The sequence below is a fragment of the Chaetodon trifascialis genome, chromosome 10 (genome assembly GCF_039877785.1).
Source record: "Chaetodon trifascialis isolate fChaTrf1 chromosome 10, fChaTrf1.hap1, whole genome shotgun sequence".
Taxonomy (NCBI): domain Eukaryota; kingdom Metazoa; phylum Chordata; class Actinopteri; order Chaetodontiformes; family Chaetodontidae; genus Chaetodon; species Chaetodon trifascialis.
This window is the reverse complement of record NC_092065.1, coordinates 2,501,952-2,522,702: the sequence shown is the minus strand read 5'-3', so window position 1 is coordinate 2,522,702 and position 20,751 is coordinate 2,501,952. Positions and strand designations below refer to the sequence as shown.

The 20,751-nt window shown below is 42.9% G+C and overlaps 1 non-coding gene across 1 annotated transcript; it reads left to right on the top strand.

Moving 5' to 3' along the window:
* Nucleotides 1-415: 415 nt before the first annotated feature.
* On the top strand, nt 416-600 carry LOC139338272 (U2 spliceosomal RNA). Its single transcript, XR_011602595.1, has one exon. It is a non-coding gene; the product is annotated as a U2 spliceosomal RNA (small nuclear RNA).
* Nucleotides 601-20,751: the final 20,151 nt, after the last annotated feature.

The window sequence follows — 20,751 nt, the reverse complement described above, 5'->3', positions numbered from 1 at the left end:
AAGCTTGTGGAAAATGGGGATGAGAATATTTAATTTAGTGAATTTCTGTTTGATTTTACTTTATATATTTATAATGGACTCCAGATGAATGTTTGCATTGAGCATATTCAAGGAATGTCAATTTTTATTGTGTTCTAGCTATTTCAAATGAGGCTGATAGGAGGAAGCACACAGGACAGACAGCAGAAAACGTGGACAGTGCTAATGCATCATGCTAGGAATTCAAAATCACCACATCTTTGAAGCAGGAATTGCATAAACCAGTAAGAAAAAGTTTCCTCTTTTTTTTTCACACCCATTAAACATAGCTGAAATATGTCCATTAGCCATGTTGTAGGGACATAAATCTGTTCATACGTGTGCATTCATTATACAAACAAAACAGGGACAAAGATTGCTCCTGTATCGCTTATTTATCGCTTCTCTGCCTTTTGGCTGAGATCAAGTGTAGTATCTCTTTTTATGAGTTTAATATCTGATACGTCCCCTAACCGGGACCATATATTAAATTGATTTTTGGAACAGGGAGATGGAATAGGGGCTTGTTTGCATGTTCTCCCCGTGTTCACCTGGGTTATCCTCCTGGGGTATACCCCCACTAAAAACAAGCAAGAAGATCACCACCTGACCAATGGTGATGCAGAGAGCTGGATCCCCGGGTTAAAATGCAGAGAAAATAATTTCATGAGAAGCATAGCGTGTGCATGTAGTGTGCAACTGTATGAAGTGATAATAAAAGTACGTTTCTTCTTCTTCTTCTTCTTCTTCTTCTTCTTCTTCTTCTCTTTATGCTACTGGTGGTAAGACTTCACAAGTGGAAATACAAAGACTGTCAATAGTTTTAAAGACGTTTGCGTATAATGGCGGTATATGATGAAAACACATTTTGGGCTGCAGTCCTGCAGTTAGCTACAGCGACAAACTGAAGAAGAACTGGCTGATCCGGAGGTTTCTGCTAGTTGCTGCCCCTCATAGAAACTGATCACGATTCATTCTGTGTGCAAAGATGTCTTTGACATGCTGTGTTGTGCTGATACGTGATTAGACCTGGTTAGAGGGAACAGTGGGCCCGTGTAGTTCAATGTGTTTGGGAAAGACAAGCACCATCCGGGTTATTGGTTTGATCTCCACTGGGAGCCCTCCATATTTAAAATGTTTGTCCTGAGAAGGACTGGAAGCTACTTCGGATGAAAAGATCTGCTGAATAACGTAGGTCAAGTGCATATGTGCACGTCTCAGAGGGAATAAGTGTGCCCGTGTGCACGGGAAGTGTATCAGTGTTAGTTTATCTGTATGAGCAAGCACCTGTCCTCGTAATGTCCCAGCCCTTCACAGTTCACTGCTTCTTTCCAGCTAATTTCCATCCAGAGGCGTCAGAGGAGAGTCTTGATTATGCTCCATAACAAAGTGAAAAGCAGCCCCAATTTACACTCCAGACTCCCTGCTGAGAATCATTATCTGCATTGGTAGCGTTACACCAAAGGTCACACTGATTTCTTCAGTCACGACGGACAGACAGATGGACATGCTGCTCCAAATGCGTCACCAAGTCAGAGAGATTGATCTTACCCACTTCCTCATCCGCACTGGATGACTCCTTTTGTTGAGCACAAGTGAAGAGCAGACATTAAAGGCTGCTATCTGCTGCTCTGCAATATAACTGGAAGGTGGTTACTTATTTCTCTGTAATTGAATTTCCCCAGGGAAGTCAAAGTCCTTTAAACCAGGGCTTTGATTCCTCTATCAACATTGGTGACAGTGTCAAAGGAAAACGGGTATTAAAGAAGGGCTGTGTAGTGTTTCCTCAGGCTCAGAGGAGTGATCAGAGCTCCACTTTCTGTGTGTAAAATGTTATGGCCTTGGATTTCCACAACTCAGCAGATACTTCATAATTCTTATTGTAATCTTAAAATCCTTATTTAGATGTTTTAGAGCACCTCTGGGATGTTTTGGACATTTTCTCGAGGTCAAAATACCTTTGAAATGCATAATTGGAAAACGGGCCGGCGCGCTGTGCGTCTCCGCCAGCGCGGACTACGCACAGCGTTACCAGGAATATTTCTCTTTTACGTTTTGTTCACTTCCCAACAAAATGGAGGAACAACTGCTGTCGGGTAAAAACAGGGACTTTTCCTCATCTGCGGTTTTGTGCTTCATCGAAACGTGGACCTGTGGATTAATACCGGACTCTGCGCTGCAGCTGGCTGGCTTCCAACTCTACCGCGCGGACAGAGACACGGAACTTTCCGGCAAAAAAAAGGTGGAGGAATCTGTTTCTACATAAACAGCGGCTGGTGCAACGACGTGACAGTGATCCAGCAGCACTGTTCTCCTGACCTGGAATCTTTTATCATTAACTGTAAGCCCTTTTATTCACCCTGTGAGTTTGCTTCATTCATTCTGGTCGGCGTTTACATCCCGCCGCAGGCCAACGTGCAGGACTCACAGCGCGTGCTCGTCGACCAGATACTGCGTGTGGAGCGGACCCACCCGGACTCTTTAGTTATTGTCCATGGCGACTTTAACAAAGGTAACCTCACCCACGAACTCCCTAAATACAGACAGTTTATTAAATGCCCGACCAGAGAGGAGAATATTCTGGATCACTGTTACACCACAGTCAGGGATGCTTATCACGCCGTCACCCGCGCTGCACTCAACCACTCTGACCACGTCATGGTCCACCTGATTCCTGCATACAGGCAGAAACTAAAGCTCTGCAAACCTGTAGTGAGGACATCAAAGAAGTGGACCAGTGAGGCTGTGGAGGATCTCCAGGTGTGTTTGGACTCTACTGACTGGGATGTGTTCAGGACTGCCACCAACAGTCTGGATGAGTACATGGAGGCTGTGACGTCCTACATCAGCTTCTGTGAGGACTGCTGTGTTCCATCACACACCAGGGTGAGTTACAACAATGACAAACCCTGGTTCACAGCCAAACTCAGACAGCTAAGGTTGGCAAAGGAAGAGGCCTTCAGGAGTGGGGACAAAGACAGATTCAAAGAGGCGAAGTACAAGTTGAGCAAGGCGGTGAAAGAGGCTAAACGACTGTACTCTGAGAAGCCCCAACACCACTTCTCAGCTAACGACTCTGCGTCTGTCTGGAAAGGGCTTAGGCAAATTACCAACTACAAGCCCACAGCTTCCCACTCCATCAACAGCCGACGCCTAGCCAACAACCTGAACGAGTTCTACTGCCTCTTTGAAAGACAAAGGGACAGTCCAGCAACCATCCCCCACGACACCTCCCATCGGCTCCAGCTCCAGTCACCTCCACCAATTCTCACCAATGCTCTTCTCCCTGTACACCAACAGTTGCACCTCCAATCACCAGTCTGTCAAGCTCCTAAAGTTTGCAGACGACACCACCCTCATCAGACTCATCTCTGATGGCGACGAGTCTGCCTACAGGTGGAAGGTTGACTATCTGGTGACCTGGTGCAACCAGAACAACCTAGAGCTCAACGCTCTAAAGACAGTGGAGATGGTGGTGGACTTGAGGAAAAACTCAGCCTCACCTGCCCCCATCACCCTCTGTGACTCCACTATTGACACTGTGGAGTCTTTCCGCTTCCTGGGAACTATCGTCTCCCAGGACCTCAAGTGGGAGCCGAACATCAGCTCCCTCATCAAGAAAGCTCAGCAGAGGATGTACTTCCCACGGCAGCTGAAGAAATTCAATCTGCCAAAGACAATGATGGTGCATTTCTACACAGCCATCATTGAGTCCATCCTCACCTCCTCCATCACCATCTGGTATGCTGCTGTCACTGCCGAGGACAAGGGCAGACTGCAGCGTCGCCTCCAGGACACTGAGGTGTGCAGGAAAGATTGTGGCTGATCCCTCCCACCCCGGACATAAACTCTTTGAGTCACTCCACTCTGGCAGGAGGCTGCAGTCCATCAGGACCCAAACCTCGTGCCACAAGAATAGGAACCCCCCCCCCCCCCCCCGACACTCTTCACACTCCACCTCTGACTCTACTTGTTATTGACATTTCCATAACTATATGCGTTACATTAACGCTCTGCTTGGACTTCCTTTCGAAAAAACAGACTGTGCCTCTGTAAAAAAAAAAAAACTGACTTGTGTACATATATTTATACTGTTAGATTTTTTACTTACTGTTATATTTTTTACTGTTCTGATAGCTTCTTTTTAATAGATGTGTCATGCACCAACCTCACTAAAGCAAATTCCTCGTATGTGTAAAATCGACTTGGCAATAAAGCTTTTTCTGATTCTGATTCTGGGTTTCTATGAAACGCTGACTTTTGCTTTGACTGAACAATCTCCTGTGGGTCCCACAGAGTAAACCCAAAACAACAGCTGTTTCCTGACTGTCACATTCACAACCCTGCTTCCTAAAAAGTTGGGCACTTACAAATGAAAGGTTTTCCAAAGTGATCATGAGCGCATGTAATAACATCCTTCATCCAATCACGTGTTCACAAAGTGGCGAACCTCGCTCCATCCTCCCTTGTGAACGAATGAGCCTTTCCAGGATGCCCCTTTCATACCCAATCATGATACTATCACCTCTTACTAATGAACCTGTTTACCTGTGGAATGATACAAACAGGAATTTTTGACTTTCCAAGTCTTTGAAACATGTTGCTACATCAGATTCACAGTAAGCAGATATTTACAAAAATCAAAGAAGCTGATGATCACAGCCTATTTATGTTTTTACATGACTTCTACAATGATTCACAAACTGGGCTCCATGATCCTGCAACAGGGTCACAACACAAGCCTGGGGTGCAGAGCTGGATTAATATGACCCAGTGGAGGCCCCTATTGCCCCCTTTCCTCCCACAAACAACTGCACAATGTGACATCATCTTTTTCCCACTGAACTAGTGAGAGAAGCTCAAAGGCAAACTGTCGTCTGTTGTTACTTTGGCATAAATGTGTATGCATAAATGTGTATGCATAAATGTGTATGTTCTTGTCGCTCACTGTAAGAAACTGTGAAAAACAAAGATTATCTGCTTTGTAAGTAATATTTGTGTCTGCATTGCAACAATTTTCAGAGCTTTCACATGCTAACTCATTTCAAATACTACATTTTTTAATGCTTTTAGCATGTAGCGCCACTACAAAGAACATGAGGTGGCTCATGTTTCTGTTACAGGAAGGCAGAATTTCATTGTGGCATCAAATGCATCACCTCTCTCTTGGTCTCACCCACCTCACTTAGTTCAGCTGCTGGAGAGATGGGTGCTTAGTTTGATGGTGACACCTGACCAGTTAAAATGCAGTTTAATCAATGACTCCACTCCACATTAATCTCAGCTAATGTCAGGGAGGCTGGTAATAAAAAAATGTATAATGTGCCTCGCTGGCCTCACACAATCTCCATCCTCAGCTTCATTAAGTGGAAAAAAGGACATATAATTTTTATGTAGTGGAAATAGGATTTTGATGAGGAATGGAAAATGTTTTGAGAGGAATCATCGGCAACGCTTCAGGCAAGCAAACAAAATGGGTTTTGTATTTGGTCCCATGTGATGTCAATCTCGTGGGTGAAGACAGACTGCGAACCTCGTCAGATTGATAGTAATTCTTGCTTCTCGCATGCTTGCGGGGTGTTTTTTGCTTGCTTGAATAATTCAGGAATATTTCATCTTCATCTCCCTTTAAATGTAATCAAGCCGGGCTGTAATTATATCCTTCGGAGGACCTTTCAACATACCTTCCAGGCACTTATTGGGAATTTGCATTTGTAATTGCTCTCTCTTCCTGCTGTGCTCCACTGATTTGCAGAATAGCAATAAACAAAACATGTCTCCGAGTGCTTCCAACAGGAAATCAATAGGGAATCACTCCTTTTAATCATCTGATACTTTGATTGGAGAGAAGCCATTTAATTTTCAAGCGTGGAATCTCAGCCAGACCAATGCTCGGTAACCAAAATGTTTCAGGTTTGGTTCCCACAAAAACCAATAATACAGCTATCAGCAGTCATTTGTCATGTTGAAGTGTCCTTCAGCATGATCAATGAAGCTTCTCCTGCTCACTGAGAGCAAGTTTCCCTCAGGGCATCAGCTGAATCTACGACCAGTCACTTAACAGTCAACATATTCTGAATCCAAGTCCATCAAGATAACAAGCAGGAGAGAATACTGACTCAGACATGACTGTCATGATGAAATGGACGTTTCTGGTTTTAATGTAAAATAGTGACACTTCTGAACAAGCCACCAGGGGGCAGTCTGTCTTTGAGGCCATGTAAGTAAAACAACAACTTCAACTTTTTCTCCACGTCCATCAGACACAGCCATTGATGTACACACTCATGACTACATATGAGAAAAATTTTGCAACACCTCACAGTTAACAGTTTGTGATGCACACTGACAAAATAGTTGGACCCCATGGAAGTTAATTGCTTTGGCTGTATTCAAAGCTGCCGACTATGCTGCATCTAGTATGCAGTATGCAAACAAAAGCAGGATGCCAGAAATACCGATGTTGCATTGATTCAGTAAAAATCTCCATTGTGCATCAGACCAGTCTATCTCGCCCACTGTGTCCCACAACGCAAAGTGCTAGAGAGGTCGCAACAACCATTCTGGCCAACAACAGGATAGATGTAGATTTTTGATGTTGGCAGTTATATGAAAATTGATGGCAAACCAAAACAGTACATTTTCGGAGTTGAGACGCTCCAGCGGTGGTCGCTAGCTAGCACCACAAGCTAGGCTAGTTCTTAGCTGGTTCTGCTCACAGCCCCCACACAGACACCTGCAGCAGCGATGGCAGAAGAAAGCCAGGCCATCAGCTAAAAGATATATTTCGTGTATGTGCGGCTGCTATTCTGTTATTCCATAAAAAGTTTGATGTATTTTATTTGAATAATACAGCAATTGCCAAAGGGGAAATGACCAAAGGAGCACCGGCATTGACACGAACAAAAATACCATCAGACAGTAGGTTTGACTGAAGCAGGGATAACAAAGATAATGTTACACTTCCAAAGAAACAAAAACACCAGGAGGACTCTCTGCAGCTCATGTTGCATCTGCAGCGAAGCAATGCAACAAAACACTGGTGCATCTGGTTCCTTCCAGCGGTCAGGTACCCATCTCTCAGGTAAATCTTCACCTTTCAGAAAATCATGAAAACCCACATTTATGAGTTCCAGTGTTGGGAAAGTTCATTTTCTACATGAACTAGTTCATAGTTCAGTTCACAAATTTTAATATAAACTAGTTCAGTTCATAGTTCATAATTCAAAATTTTGAACTAAGTTCACCATTCCAAAAATGAACTAGTTCATAGTTCTTTTTTCCATATGTTGCTGTGAGCTATTATTTTTCAAAATTATTGCCACAGCCCATACAGAACCACAGACAGCAATTATTTTAGCAGTTTGACACTGTAACTATGCGTCAGAACATACCTTGAAAGGCTAGCTGGGTGCTCCAGTTCAATGTGCCGTTTCAGGGTTGCTGTGGATGCGACTGAAGTGCGGATTTTCTTTTTGAAAGCCAAAGTTTGCACAGAAATGTAAGATTTTTCCCATCCTCACCGACCTTGTCATAAAACTTGTTTAAATGATCATACGACGCCGCCTTGCTGCTTTGTCGCCTCCATGCTGCTTTTTATTTTGATGACGCATGCGGCGGCGTGACACTGGTGGCTGGTGTTGCCAGATTGGCTGTTTTTTCCGCTACATATTAAGGCCTGTTTACAGTGTGTTTTAGCCGGGTTTTCGCTTGGAAGGCTCTATAGAAATCTGGAACCCGATTGGACGAAGTTAAGCTGAGAGAGCGTGCCGTTCACAGACACCAGAATGAACGAGTTTACAGTAACATTCATCAGGCATTAATACAGTACGTTCAGTTCACGTTCGCCCCAAATATGAACGAGTTCATGAACTATCGTTCGATGAATGCATTCAGGCACAACACTGATGATTTCTCTGTCTTTATGGGAGGCAGCAGTGGTTTTGCCATTAGCCACCAGCCATGTTATGCAGCATTTTTTTCCTTGTACCCAGTTTTGTTCCCATTATCAGAGAAACAGTGTTCTTACACCCTAAGCTGAGCACCGTAGACCAGTGAAGCCACACTCTTTAAACGGCAGCCACGGGAGCAGCTTGGGATCACTGCCTTGATCAAGAGCACCACAGAAGAACATTTTCTATTCATTTTCCACATGCAGTTTGTGCTAAGTAGTCAGAAAAATGTAAAGTACATCACGCTACACATTACATAACAGTGTTTTAGCAGTCAAAAGAGGACTGCAAATGTGAAAAGTATGCCATAATTCAATCTAGCATGTCCCTATACAGTAGATCTCCAGGTTTGCTGCTATCAGATATAAAGGAAGCCATATGTTGTACAGCACATTCAAGCGCATCTGCTTTTGAAACGACAAGCTAAGTATTTAATTGGATTTTGCTCATTATCATCTCCAATTCTTCATCTTTCCCTCGTTCTCTTCTTAGAAATAAAGTGCATTCAATTACTTGCGATCGTTTCTCTCCACAGCAGGCAGCAGCTGATGTGTGTGGAGCGAGGGGACAGGCTGGCTAACCGCTGGGTGATGTGTGGTTTATGGATGACTTATTCTGGGGCTCTCAGGGAGTTTGTTTCTAAGTGTTGCTCCTTAAGGGCTGAATTAGCCCCTGATCCACTAATCAATTTGGAGAGGGAGGGGAAATTAACACAAGGCCCATTTTTACATTTTCAAATCCAAATTCTCGAGGCAAATTTAAAAAAAAAAAATCCATATGTCTGCCTCCTCCTTGACCAGAGATCTGCAAAAAGAACAAGAGATATGCTGTTCTTGTTGGATTTACCCTTTTCTTACCATTGATAATTCATCATATAAAGATAAATTCACATGTCAGGTCACTGATCACAACCTGCAGCAATTATGCTCAGGTACATAAGTGTGTGAACGTCTTCCCTGACCTGTATAAATCATATCCTGTGGCATATTTGAAATATTATCGTGCCATAATGAAATATTCAAATGCGGCCTGCCCGCTTCCAGCACGATGGAACAGGTAAGTCTGTAATGATGACATAACGGCCTGGGAGGAATAAATGGGATTCATAGGAAATGAATCAGAGTCTCCAGGACTCTCAGTGTGACGGATGAGGCCAGAAAGTGGGTCAGAACCGCAGGTTGGTTGGCTGCACAACTGGGCCGAGACATGACGCCCGGGGCAATAAAGGAGTATCTGTGCTCTTGCAAATATGGTGCTCTCTGCACCATTCCCCTCATTAGCATCACTGATTCCTGTTTTTCTTCTAAAGAGACCTTACCAGAGAAGGAGTGGAGAAACAGAGGCAACGCTGACCCTTTAAAAGCTCAGATGTATGTCTGAAACAAACTCTCTGAGTCCTTAAAGCTGTAGGTGCACGGAGGCAGATGGTGAAGAAAGAACACCTGGCAGCAGAAAGTGGTCTCACTAAGATAAACTAATAAGTGATTCATGCATTAAACATGAACTGCTCAGTTTGTGCCATCCCTGAGAGTTAAAGCTTTGAAAGGAACTCATTCATATTTTAATCACACTGGAGGTTCAATTAATCATTGCACGGTTTAAGGGTGAAATTGATGAATATTCAGTTGCCAAGTGAAACGACTTCTGACCCCGACTACTTGCATTGGTTTTAATCATATTCCTGCACATTGCGCTTCATGCGCCAGTGCTAATCTCCAAGGAGCAGCGTCACACCACTCAAGGCTCCTTTTTTATTTGTGAAACGTGTTGGTCTGTTTCACAGGATAAAAACGTCTAAAAATAGAAATGTGACAGCTATATTTTTGGTAACACCAACACAAAGAAGCGTGAAAGTAGAATAAAGGAACTTGGCAGCACTCTGCATGTTCATCCCCTACTCTCTGTGGTCAGAGGACCCTGAAGGCTTTGGAAGAGACGGATGAACTCTAAGTGACTCGTACTGTGTATTCAGACAAGTGGCTCTTTAACCAGATGCCAATGATTATCTGTGTTTATGAGGCTCATTTAGACAGCTGACGGTGAATTATCCGGTGATGCCAGCGGCAGGCACAGCTTCACTTACTGCTTTCTTGCCTTGACAGGGTTTTCTTCTTTCTGGCACCCGCACTTAAGCCAACCCTTGTTATCCTGTGGCATGACATCGTTCTTACTGTACCACAGGCAGTAATTGCAGTCATTGTGGACATGATCTCTCTGCAGGAAACACCTTTATAATTAAACTGAGACACAGAAATACAAGCCTCACAATTTTGATCTTAATCCAGCATCAGTAAAAAGCAATTCTGCAGCTCTTTCCCCCTCTTGAAGTGTTAATAGTTGCTAAGATGGCAAAACCACCAGTACACCAGTGAAAATCAGGATTCAAAACACACTTGCAGTACAACTGTATTACATCACCAGTGGGTTGGAAATATACTTAAATATATTTCAAATGGAGTGAAATTTAAGAACACTTGAACTAAGCATACTAATAGTGTATTACAAAGGATTTGAAAATATGTATACTTTCCACAAAGTACACTTTATTGCTATTAAAAGTATTTGTAATTTAGTACACTTTGTACTTTATCATACTACTTTTGCTCAATCAAATCATTTACGTTGGCGCCATAACCTAATTAGGAATGCAAATTATCTGTGCAATGGTGGTGCAACTGAGAGTTTATAGATAATGTAAAGAAAGCACAGGGAGGCTGTCTCGCTGTGTGTCCTTGGCCTCTTTAGTTATAAAGGACATTTCTAGTGGAGTGCTCTCAGTTGTAGGCAACAATCATCATTACATGTTATGCTTTCCTGCACTGAGCAAAACTACAGCAATGAGACTCAGGTTTGTGTCCGTCAGATCCAGACTACCAGTCGCTCTGGAGTATAAGTCGCATCAGTCAAAAAATTGCATGGCGCATCCTCCCCGTTGCCGTGAAGCTGTGCTCTCCATCCACCATCCACTCTTCCCACAGGCGACGCAAGGCTGCCTTAAAGCTCCGGTTCACAGAGATGTCAAGTGGCTGGAGTACTTTGGTTAAGCCTCCAGGGATAATGGCAGTTATGGAGTTGCAAGCTTTTATTTTATTTTTGAATTGTGGTGTTATGTGCGCTCGCTGTCCATCACAAGCAGGGCTTTGCGTGTTTTAAAGAAGCCATCAGGACGCTTAGTGTAGCACTTTGTAAGCCAAAGGTTCATCATTTCTTGATTCATCCACCCTTTCTCATTCACGCCCACGACAACTTTGGAGGGGAGGAATTCGTGTTTTGGCAAGGTTTTCTGTTTGAAAATGGCCATCGGTGGCAGTCATTTAAATTCATCTCCTTGGCAACTGCCTGGGTGTGGAGACGTAACTGCACCGTTGACAAGCCTCTACCGTCAGCACGTTGTTCAAGCACCCATCTGTGGACTCGTTTCTCCAGCTCTGGCCATCGTGCTTTCAGCCCACGATTAGCTTTTTTTGTTTTTTTCTTTGCAGTAAGAGAAACCTCTGCTTTTCGCCAGTCCCTCATAAGTTTCTCACTCACTCCAAACTTTCATTCTGCTGCACGATTACCATTTTCGGCTGCATAGAGCGCCCTCATGCAGCTGTAGACGGTAATCCGTAAACTGTGACCTCACCTGACTATAAGTCGCAGGACCAACCAAACTATGAAAAAAATTGCGACTTATAGTCCAGAAAATACGGTAACCAGAGACAGTGCTGTTTTATGGACACTTTAACGTCCCGTTAAAGGTGTTTTTTGTCCCAGCATGTTTTTTTTTTTTTTTTTTTCAGTTTTTGTGCACAAGACAAAAGATTTACATGAGCACATGAAAAAGGTGCTAAATAAAGCCTGTGACGTAAGAGAGTCCCCATCCCATTATTTTCCACCGTTCATGTCGTTGTTGTTGAGTGAAAACCAACTTCAGCTCTGATGGATTTCAGGTTTTCATTTCAATCATGTTTGCTCATTGCTTTTTCATTTGAGGATGTTTTCTGAGTCCACATAATCCTTTCAGAATCCACGAGGCTCGGTTAAAAGAAAAAAAGAATTTAATTATCTAATCATTCCTGAAACAATTTTAGAGATACAAGGCAGCGTTAATATGTCCAGAAGCATCAGGCTGCATGACTCAAGGCTGCAGCTGGAGGTGAGACTTCTGCAGATAAAAGCTGAGGAGAATAAAAAAACACAGCATTTACATGTTTTTTTTGTTTGTTTGTTTTTTTTTGTTACTGGCAAGTAAATGACAAGCTAAATCGCCAGTCACATGTCAGTGGACTCTTCTAACAAAATGGACGGGCATTGATCTGCCCTGTTATGGATGAATAAGGGTCAGACTAATCTGCTTACATGCACTATCGCCCCTGCTGATTAACTAGGAATTAAATATACACTCGGTTACGCAGTCCTGCACAAGAACATTTTAGTGGGTCACTTTTTTAAGAGCCACTGAGTATCTCCAGACAGCAATTTAGCGCTTTAGCTCCCCTGGCCACACTGGCTGGGAAAATTACGGAGCTGGGCCGCTGATCGCTGAAACATTAAAGGAGGATCCTTGGAGTGTCTCACCAACTGCCAGAGACGCTGAAATGCAGATGAGTCCATATGGCTGGAAGAGCCTGCTGAGGAGAGGATCCTCAACCAGGAGAGGATGGAGGGATGAAGAACGGAAAAAAGAGAGTGGAACAAATACAGAGACGTTCACTCTGCAGGGCTTCATGCTCAGCTCCAATTTTTTCACTCGTCTCTGAATTCCTTCTGTGACTGTCCATTTCTTCTCCAGGATGCAAACCATAGCCGAGGCCAATGTGAACTGACAGCGATGGTGAAAGGCTCACAGAGACAGTAATGAAAGATGTCATGTTTGTTTTTGGACCCACACTTCTATGTGCTCATTTCAGGCACATTTTTGGTTTCACTGTAAGTTACGGATGCAGGCTCGTCACTGCCAAAACATGACAAAATCATTCAAACGCTCCTGCCCCTGCATCCGGGTCTTTCCTCCAACTTCCCTCGTTAATTCGGGTGAGCCCAGCTGTGGGTCATCATCATTTCCCTTCCCTCTATCCTCTGTCTGACTGCCATCGACTTTATTTTTATGATACTGTAGCTACGTTAAGAAAAGTAAATATCCTCCAAAGAGAGTCGTATTATAAATCCCCCTTTAATTCATGGCATCCATCCAAAATGTTGAAAAGCATTTGATATCATGAAAAAGCAGCACGCTGGTCCTCCTCACAGCTTTTTACAGGACTCTATCAGCCCACTGCTGCATCAGGAACAGCTTCTTTGTGCTTTATCACAGTCAGATCTATGTAGCTTTAGTATTACACACTTCACTGCCACACATTCTTGTTACTAATACTTATTTCTTCATCATCTGCACATGGTGAACACTATAAGGTAAGGAAATACTTGGTGAAGGAAAAGTAGATGTACTACACACCCACCCACCACCCTGACATCCACCTCTGTACTTTCCTTGCTACATAGAGGACATGTCACTCCCTGTACTGGTGCTGATTGCTGCCATTGGACACAAATCATGCACCACAGAAGTGTCCTATATGAATACATTTTTTTATTTACTTATTGTATTCACATTGTAGTTCTATGCTTATTTTTTATATCTTTGTTCAGCCTCGTTGTCCTCCTTCTATGCCTGCACATACAGTACATGGCCGATGATGCTGACTCTGATTTTATTCCACACGTCCTTATGGCCAATGTTCCTCCCATGCATCCTCTCTACGTGCTGATCAGACTAGCATTACATCCGGACTGCAGCAGCTTCAGTGTGAGCGCAGTCTGAGAGAGGCAGAGTGGCAGAACTTTGGCTTTTTTTGCCTCAGCAGCTTGTCGAAAATAAAGTTGTGCTGCACAGGAGAGGATCTGCTGCCCCTGGATACTGTGGCGGGTCTGCTCCAATTCCTGCGCTAAACACTAGTGGCAGGAGTGTATGTGTGTATGTAGGTTTGTGTTAGTGTGTCTGTTTGTGTTAGCGTCTGTGTGTGTGTGTGTGTGTGTGTGTGTGTGTGTGTGTGTGTGTGTGTGTGTGTGTGTGTGTCTTCACACACTTGTGGGCATGTGTATGTGACTTTCCTGCTGGTGTGTACGACTTCTGTTCGTGTAGGTGATGGAGAGTGCACTCCAGCAGGAAGGCAGAGGGAAATGCATCACTCTAAATAACAGTGCTTAGAGTTGGCAGCGAGGGAGGGAAGGGTTGTTGAGCCTTTGGGGGATAGTGGGCGGACGCATGCATCACATGCTCTGTCCACAAAATCCACAGACGGCAACCTTTTGCTCATATAAAGATGATAATGAATCAGAGCCGAGATGGATGTCAGAGAGAGCCACTTCCCCTCGCCCTGCTCTCCAGCCCAGCAGGTGGTCTCCAGCTTGTGCCTTGTTTGTCTCCTGGCCCTTGCCGTAGCATGAGTCATTGCCCTTAATGTGAAGAGTGAGACAGATGAAGCCAGGGCACATGCAAGCATACAAGCACACACAATAAACACGCATCCACGCCGGCCTCATGTTTGCATCAGGAGCTTCACTTCCTCAGAAAGCGGCTGCTCCCAGAGGAGTGGAGGGAATCTGCTTCTCCTCTGCAGCCGCTGAGTTCCAGGAACAGAGGAATGAATAAATCGAAAATCAATGAGGCCTCATGGTGCGAGGATACAGGGCTATTTTCCCAATTACCGCAAATGCTGCTCCTCGTCAGTGGTGCATATCAGCCCTTTGCTGAGCCACCTGACAGTCCACACAATGCCTTTGATGTTAGCAGGTCTGTGTGGCAGTTCGATAGCATTTTGTTCAAATTGAGGATAGCACTGAATAAGCTATTTGAATCCAAACCCTCTTTATTTAATATATTTAAGTTTAGCTTTGGACAGAAACAGTGTAAGTATTTTTGATATCTGGGAAATTAAGTATTTTTGATATCTGTTTTCTGTTTTCTTTCATATATTTGCCCTCTTGCCTTGTTGTATGAGCCACCAGACAAAAGTCCACTGGGGAAAAGTGCACCACAAAGGTCATTTTGTGGGCCCGATAGCTAAAACACAGCTGCAGCACCCTGAGCAACAGAAACACTTACCTGTTTATCTCGACTGGTGAGTTTAGATGCTAAGCAGTCCTTCCTCTTCAGTACCACTGCAAACAAAGCAGTTTGCTCTGCATAGACACAGTTATTAGCTGAAATGAACTGCTCATGTCACCATTAGGACTCTAGTTTTGTGTAATGCAGCACTGTGATTACATATTTACTGCCCTGCATTGTTTTGCACTGCGTGACTCTGTATTTTCATCATCATGCCATTACATCTCATGCAATATTTATTACAGTTTTTCTTTCAGATCTTCCTGTATCAAGTTTATGCATATAAATATTATTCTTCTATATACTGCTATATATTTTTTAACCAATGTGCAATAGTGAAAAACACTGTACTTGAACCACGTGCAAGTCTAAAACCATGTGCAACTCTCCATTCCCTGTATATTTTTTTTCCATTGAGAATAATATTTTATATACTGTTACACACTTTTTATCCAATGTACAATACTGAAAAACACTGTTCTCCCTTGTATAGAATGTGTATATATAGAGAGTTTTGATTTTTAAAAATGGTCTATTTTGTATTTTATTCCTTTCTATGTCTTTTTACACCTTTGACACCACTACTGCTGCTGCCTCTAACACCCAAATTTCCCCTATGGGGGATTAATAAAGTCTCATCTTATCTTATGTCTCATTGGCCCTGCAGGCTCAAACAGAAATGCTAGCCTGTCCAATCAGAGCCTTGGAAACAAACAAAAAGCACTGCATTTGATTACACTGACTTGATTCTTTTACTGCAAAACAAGCTGTCCAACCCACCTCTACTTAGACCCTGTGCACTTCCAGGAAAAAGCTGAAGTCTCACAAACTCCTTTAGAAGCCCTCATCTCCCCAGTTTGAGAGCGTGCTTCATTTCATATTCAAAAAAAATTGCAACTACTGCTACTGGAGTGAGAGATATACTGTTTTTCCAATATGCATATGAAAGATTAAGAAACTGTTAAATGGAACAAATATTTAATGAATAATTAACTGACAGTGAAAATGGGCACTAATTCATATGTTAGGTGATGTATGGCATTGTGCTGCTGCAGAACAGTTCTGAAGTGTTATTTAAAAAATCTCTTCCCTGGGATTGGATCGGTTTGAATAGCTTCCTCCTTTAAAGCACCATATGTGAGGAGACTCACTCTAAATTGGCACTGACAAACAATGTCTCTCGGGATTCGATTGAGTGAATAATAATAATAATAATAAAAAAGATACCTACATGTTTTTTGTGAAAGTCACTCTGGAAACTTTCCTTGGGAAGAGCAAACTTTGAAATTTAAATGTGCTGTGGTTGCTGTGGAACAACACAGTGTGAGAAAAAATCTCTAAACGCCAACAGAGACTCAACAGCATGGCGTCTACTTCCTTCAAATGCTGCCAAAATAATTGAAAGGCGTCCCTCTGAGGACAGATCATCAAATTTTGGGTTTTTTTTTTTTTACTTGATCTGCGAACTTCGCCAGCTTTAAAGTGGCCTTGACAGCAGCAGGGAGAACACTCCTGTTTTTCCATCTGTGATGCAAAAGGCGGTTCAAATGGCTGCTAAAATACGGCAAATAGCACACGCAGTGCCGTTGCTCAAAATGGTCCCGAAGCACATCTCTTCAACTGCTCCCAGCTGAGAAAAATGCATGAGTTTCTGGCCTAATTTCAGGTGGAGTACACTGCAAAGGGGCCCATTTCTGTTTGTAAAGCAGCCCAGATATTCCCTTTCTCCTCAAGTGCTCTTGTGCTACAGCGCAGCAGTGTGTGTTTCAATGGCAGCATTATGGCTGTTTTTAAGAGTCAATTGAAGATGCCCATCAAGGCTAACTACTTATAATGAAGGCTGTTTCTTCCACTGACTTCTTCAAATTCTGCTGTAATCGAAGCTGAAATTGCATTGCTTTGTGCCGCAGTAATTTCAAGTCGACTGGCCTTGCTGAACAATGAAGTCATCAAGTGAACATTTCACTTTATAATAAATTTCTTTCTCTACTTAGTAGAGATCACTTACTGCAGCCCAGCAGTGGTCATTTTACTCAACGCCATTTCACATCCAATATGAAGCATATGACTAATAAGCCTCATTCTCCTTGTCATCCTGATATGAAAATGACTGAATTACTGCTGATATTTTCATAATAATGTGTCAGTAATGTCTAAACCTCAATGACGCCCACACAAAGCCTCACTAATGCACACGGCACTGTCGAATCAGCACTACAGTTTCTTTACGACTCTGAAATCATTTTCAATAGCGCAGGTACGTGTACAAAAAATCTATTTTACCACAGTCCTACATGCACGCGCGCGCGCACACACACACACACACACACACACACACGCACACACACAGTGCAGTTCACATACGTCAGCCATGCAAACAGCTCTGATCTAATCTCTCCAGGTTTTGAGATATCCACCTCTGAGATTCCTGCTTTCCCTTTCTGAAGAACAAGTGCACGTTGTACAATTTTTGCTATTCAGGTATTCTTACATGTACTCAAGTAGTTCTTGAATGCCACTTGAGTATACTTGAAATGTAAATAGTTGCTAAACTGGCACAACTTTTTACAAACTTATAGTGTACTGAAGTACACCAGTGGAAATCAGGATTCATGAGTATTCAAAACACACTTGCAGTACAGCTGTACTATATCACCAGTGTGTTGGAAATACACTTAAATATACTTAAAATGAAGTGAAATGAAAATACACTTTCATTAAGCATTCTAACAGTGTATTAGAAAGGATTTAAAAATAAGTATACTTATCATAAGTACACTTTTTAACTATTAAAAATATTTGTAATTCAGAACACTTTTTATAAGCACTTGGAAATACTACTTTAAATACTGCTGAATTAGAATATTAATTTTTAATATGTTTCAGTAGAGCTTATTGACATTTATTTAGAAGTACACTTTTTAAAAGTATATGTCAACATACTTTAAATGAAGCACAAACAGTAAAAGTGTACTTGTAGTGACTGCTCTATACATCAGTTGTATTTCTAATACTACAGTATGACCTGGGTTCACACAGAGATTGATGGAATTTCATTTGTGATGCTCTCCGCATTGAAGAAATGACATTTTAAAAACTCAACAGCAATGTCTCTTTGGCTATGAAAACTGTTCACAGCATGTTGGATTATCTTGAGTAGTGGAGACACTGTGAGAGACGCTGCAGTGCAATTCAATGGACGTACAGTAATGCCATTAAGATAATCCTGTCAGTCTCAATGCTGCCCTCCGAGGTACACATATTAAAAACAAACAATAAAAACTAATAAAACATGTCAAATAATAATAATGGTCTGCACAGTGTGTCAGTCAAGTGCACCTGCGTCAGGATTTCATTTAAAAGCTTGTAAACTGGACTGTTCTGAGGAGTGGCTTCATAATACTGATAGCTGCTCTTGAATGCAGCGTTTTTGACTTCTAGGAGATGTGGATGGCACCTTTCATAAGCTTTTGCTGCTAACCCTGTACAACCATTAAACAGAGATTCCCGACATGTTTTGCCTGGGAAACCCAGCCTTGAGTTGTAGAATTTTTGTAATGACAGCCGCTTAAAATAAAGGCTATTTCTTTTCTCCTGGACACTGCCTCAATGACAGACAGGGGTTTTAAGCATGTTGACGTTGATGTTTTGAACTCACCTCGTCTAACGAGCAGCCTAAAGTCACAGGGTTTGTTGAAGCGTACACATCCAATCTCAGCCATCCTAAATCCAGCTTCACACAAGTGAGTGCTTGCACCACAAATTGTGCCGTGTTGCATTTGGGTGACGCTTTCTTCGCTGTAAACTTAAACTCCCAGCAGCATTTGATAGCATGACAGACAACGGCTTCCTTCCATCTCGGAAGTTTGGGAAAGGATGCGTTACAGAGCGACTGTGCAGCCCTCCTAAACAGCAGTTTGAATGTAAGTGTAAAGGTTGCAGTGTGATGCACAGATTGAAGGCAGCTGCCAATGCAGTTATTTAAACACCAGCCATTTGCACTCCCATCCTGCCGGGTTGAAGCTGAAACCTCCAGAAGAAACTCAAAACCTGGACAAACAAAACTAAGAGCATTGCTGTTAGACGTTAGTGATAAAATGTATTTATTCGCCATTTGGATGAGTTTGGCACACAAAAACAAGAAAACTCCTGTCCTTCTCATAGAGTCCCATGCTTTCAATTAGTTTAGTTGGTTGATTTGAGGTGACTGTCTGCTGCCCCAGTAATTAATAAGAGAGGCCTCAGGAGCTGCTGAGGCAGATCCCGAGGCAGAGCTGTTCACTTTATCTTAGCTTATATAGAAACACAGAGCACAGACAATGATTTAGTGCCTGGGTTTCTATGAAAGGTCACAACGATTCATATTACTGTGAAAGACCTCCCATAAGACCGCCGTACTGTATCACTGAGTAACATGTACGACGGCTGCTTTTTTACCAGCTCGCTCACAGCTGCCTGAAGGTGTGTCTGAAGCCGCTGTGTGTGTGTGTGTGTGTGTGTGTGTGTGTGTGTGTGTGTGTGTGTGTGTGTGTGTGTGTGTGTGTGTGTGTGTGTGTGCGTGTGCGCGCGCGTGTGTGCGTGTGCGTGCGCGTGTGCGTGCGTGCGCGTGTGTGTGTGTGTGTGTGCGTGTTCTAATCTTTGGAGCATGCTAGGTATTAAGTGCTTGAGATACTGTAAATCCAGATTAGCAAAAAATGACTGACAGCTCAAAATTGGGACAATTTATTGCATAGCTTTGTTGTTTTGATTGCCAGGTGAGTGCATGCTGAGGCATCTTATTCATTTTTGAAGAACAGGCTGAATCCAAAACTGAAGTCTCTGTGATTTTGGTTGATTTGGCTTCCAATTAAAAGGCATCTTCTCACATTAAAGCAAATAAAACTTCAGGAGACCTGTCCAGGACGTAGCCCGCTTCTCATCCAGTGTCAGCTGGGATCAGCTCCAGCCCCCCGCTACCCTGCAAACGATAAACACTTATATGAAAAATATCCCCCCACCAGTCCTGAAAATGGATCTTTAACTGCTCTACAATTGGAAGGGGGGATGCCATTGGCCTTGTTAACAAAAGGACCCCCTTGCTCACCTGATGATGCCCCCCCTCTCCATCCCCTGGTAACAGAGAGAATGCAGGGGCAGAGGGGTTTGTTTAGTTGATATGTTAGTCTAGTCTGCCTTGGTTATTGATCGTTTATCTGACTGAGGTTTGTCTGAGTTAGAATCTGTGACCTGGACCACGGCTCTGAAATATCAGTCCTCTAACTGTGCTGCCAATCGATGAATCCATGCTGCTGTCCATGGTGCTGAAGTAGCAAACAGATTTGTAATTGTGCCTTTTTCCTTGGTCCTGCCCTTCTGTCACATCCATGTTGGACAAGCTCTAAACTCTATATTATGAATACAACACGTGAAATATAAATAGAGCTCAATTTTATGCCATATTGCAGCTCAAGAGAATAGTGGACAGCATAGGTCAACCACTTTGGTTCAGATGGAAAAATCTCATCCATTGAATGGACTGCCACAAAATTTTGTAAAGCTGTTATGATCTCCAGAGGATTAAGCCTCAGGAGCCACCAGCACGTCAAAGTTTTCACATCCTGTGAAATACAGTATGACACCCAGAGGATGGATCCTACCAGCTTTGGTGATCTGCTGACCTTTCCTCTAGAGCCTCCATGAGGTTGCATTTGT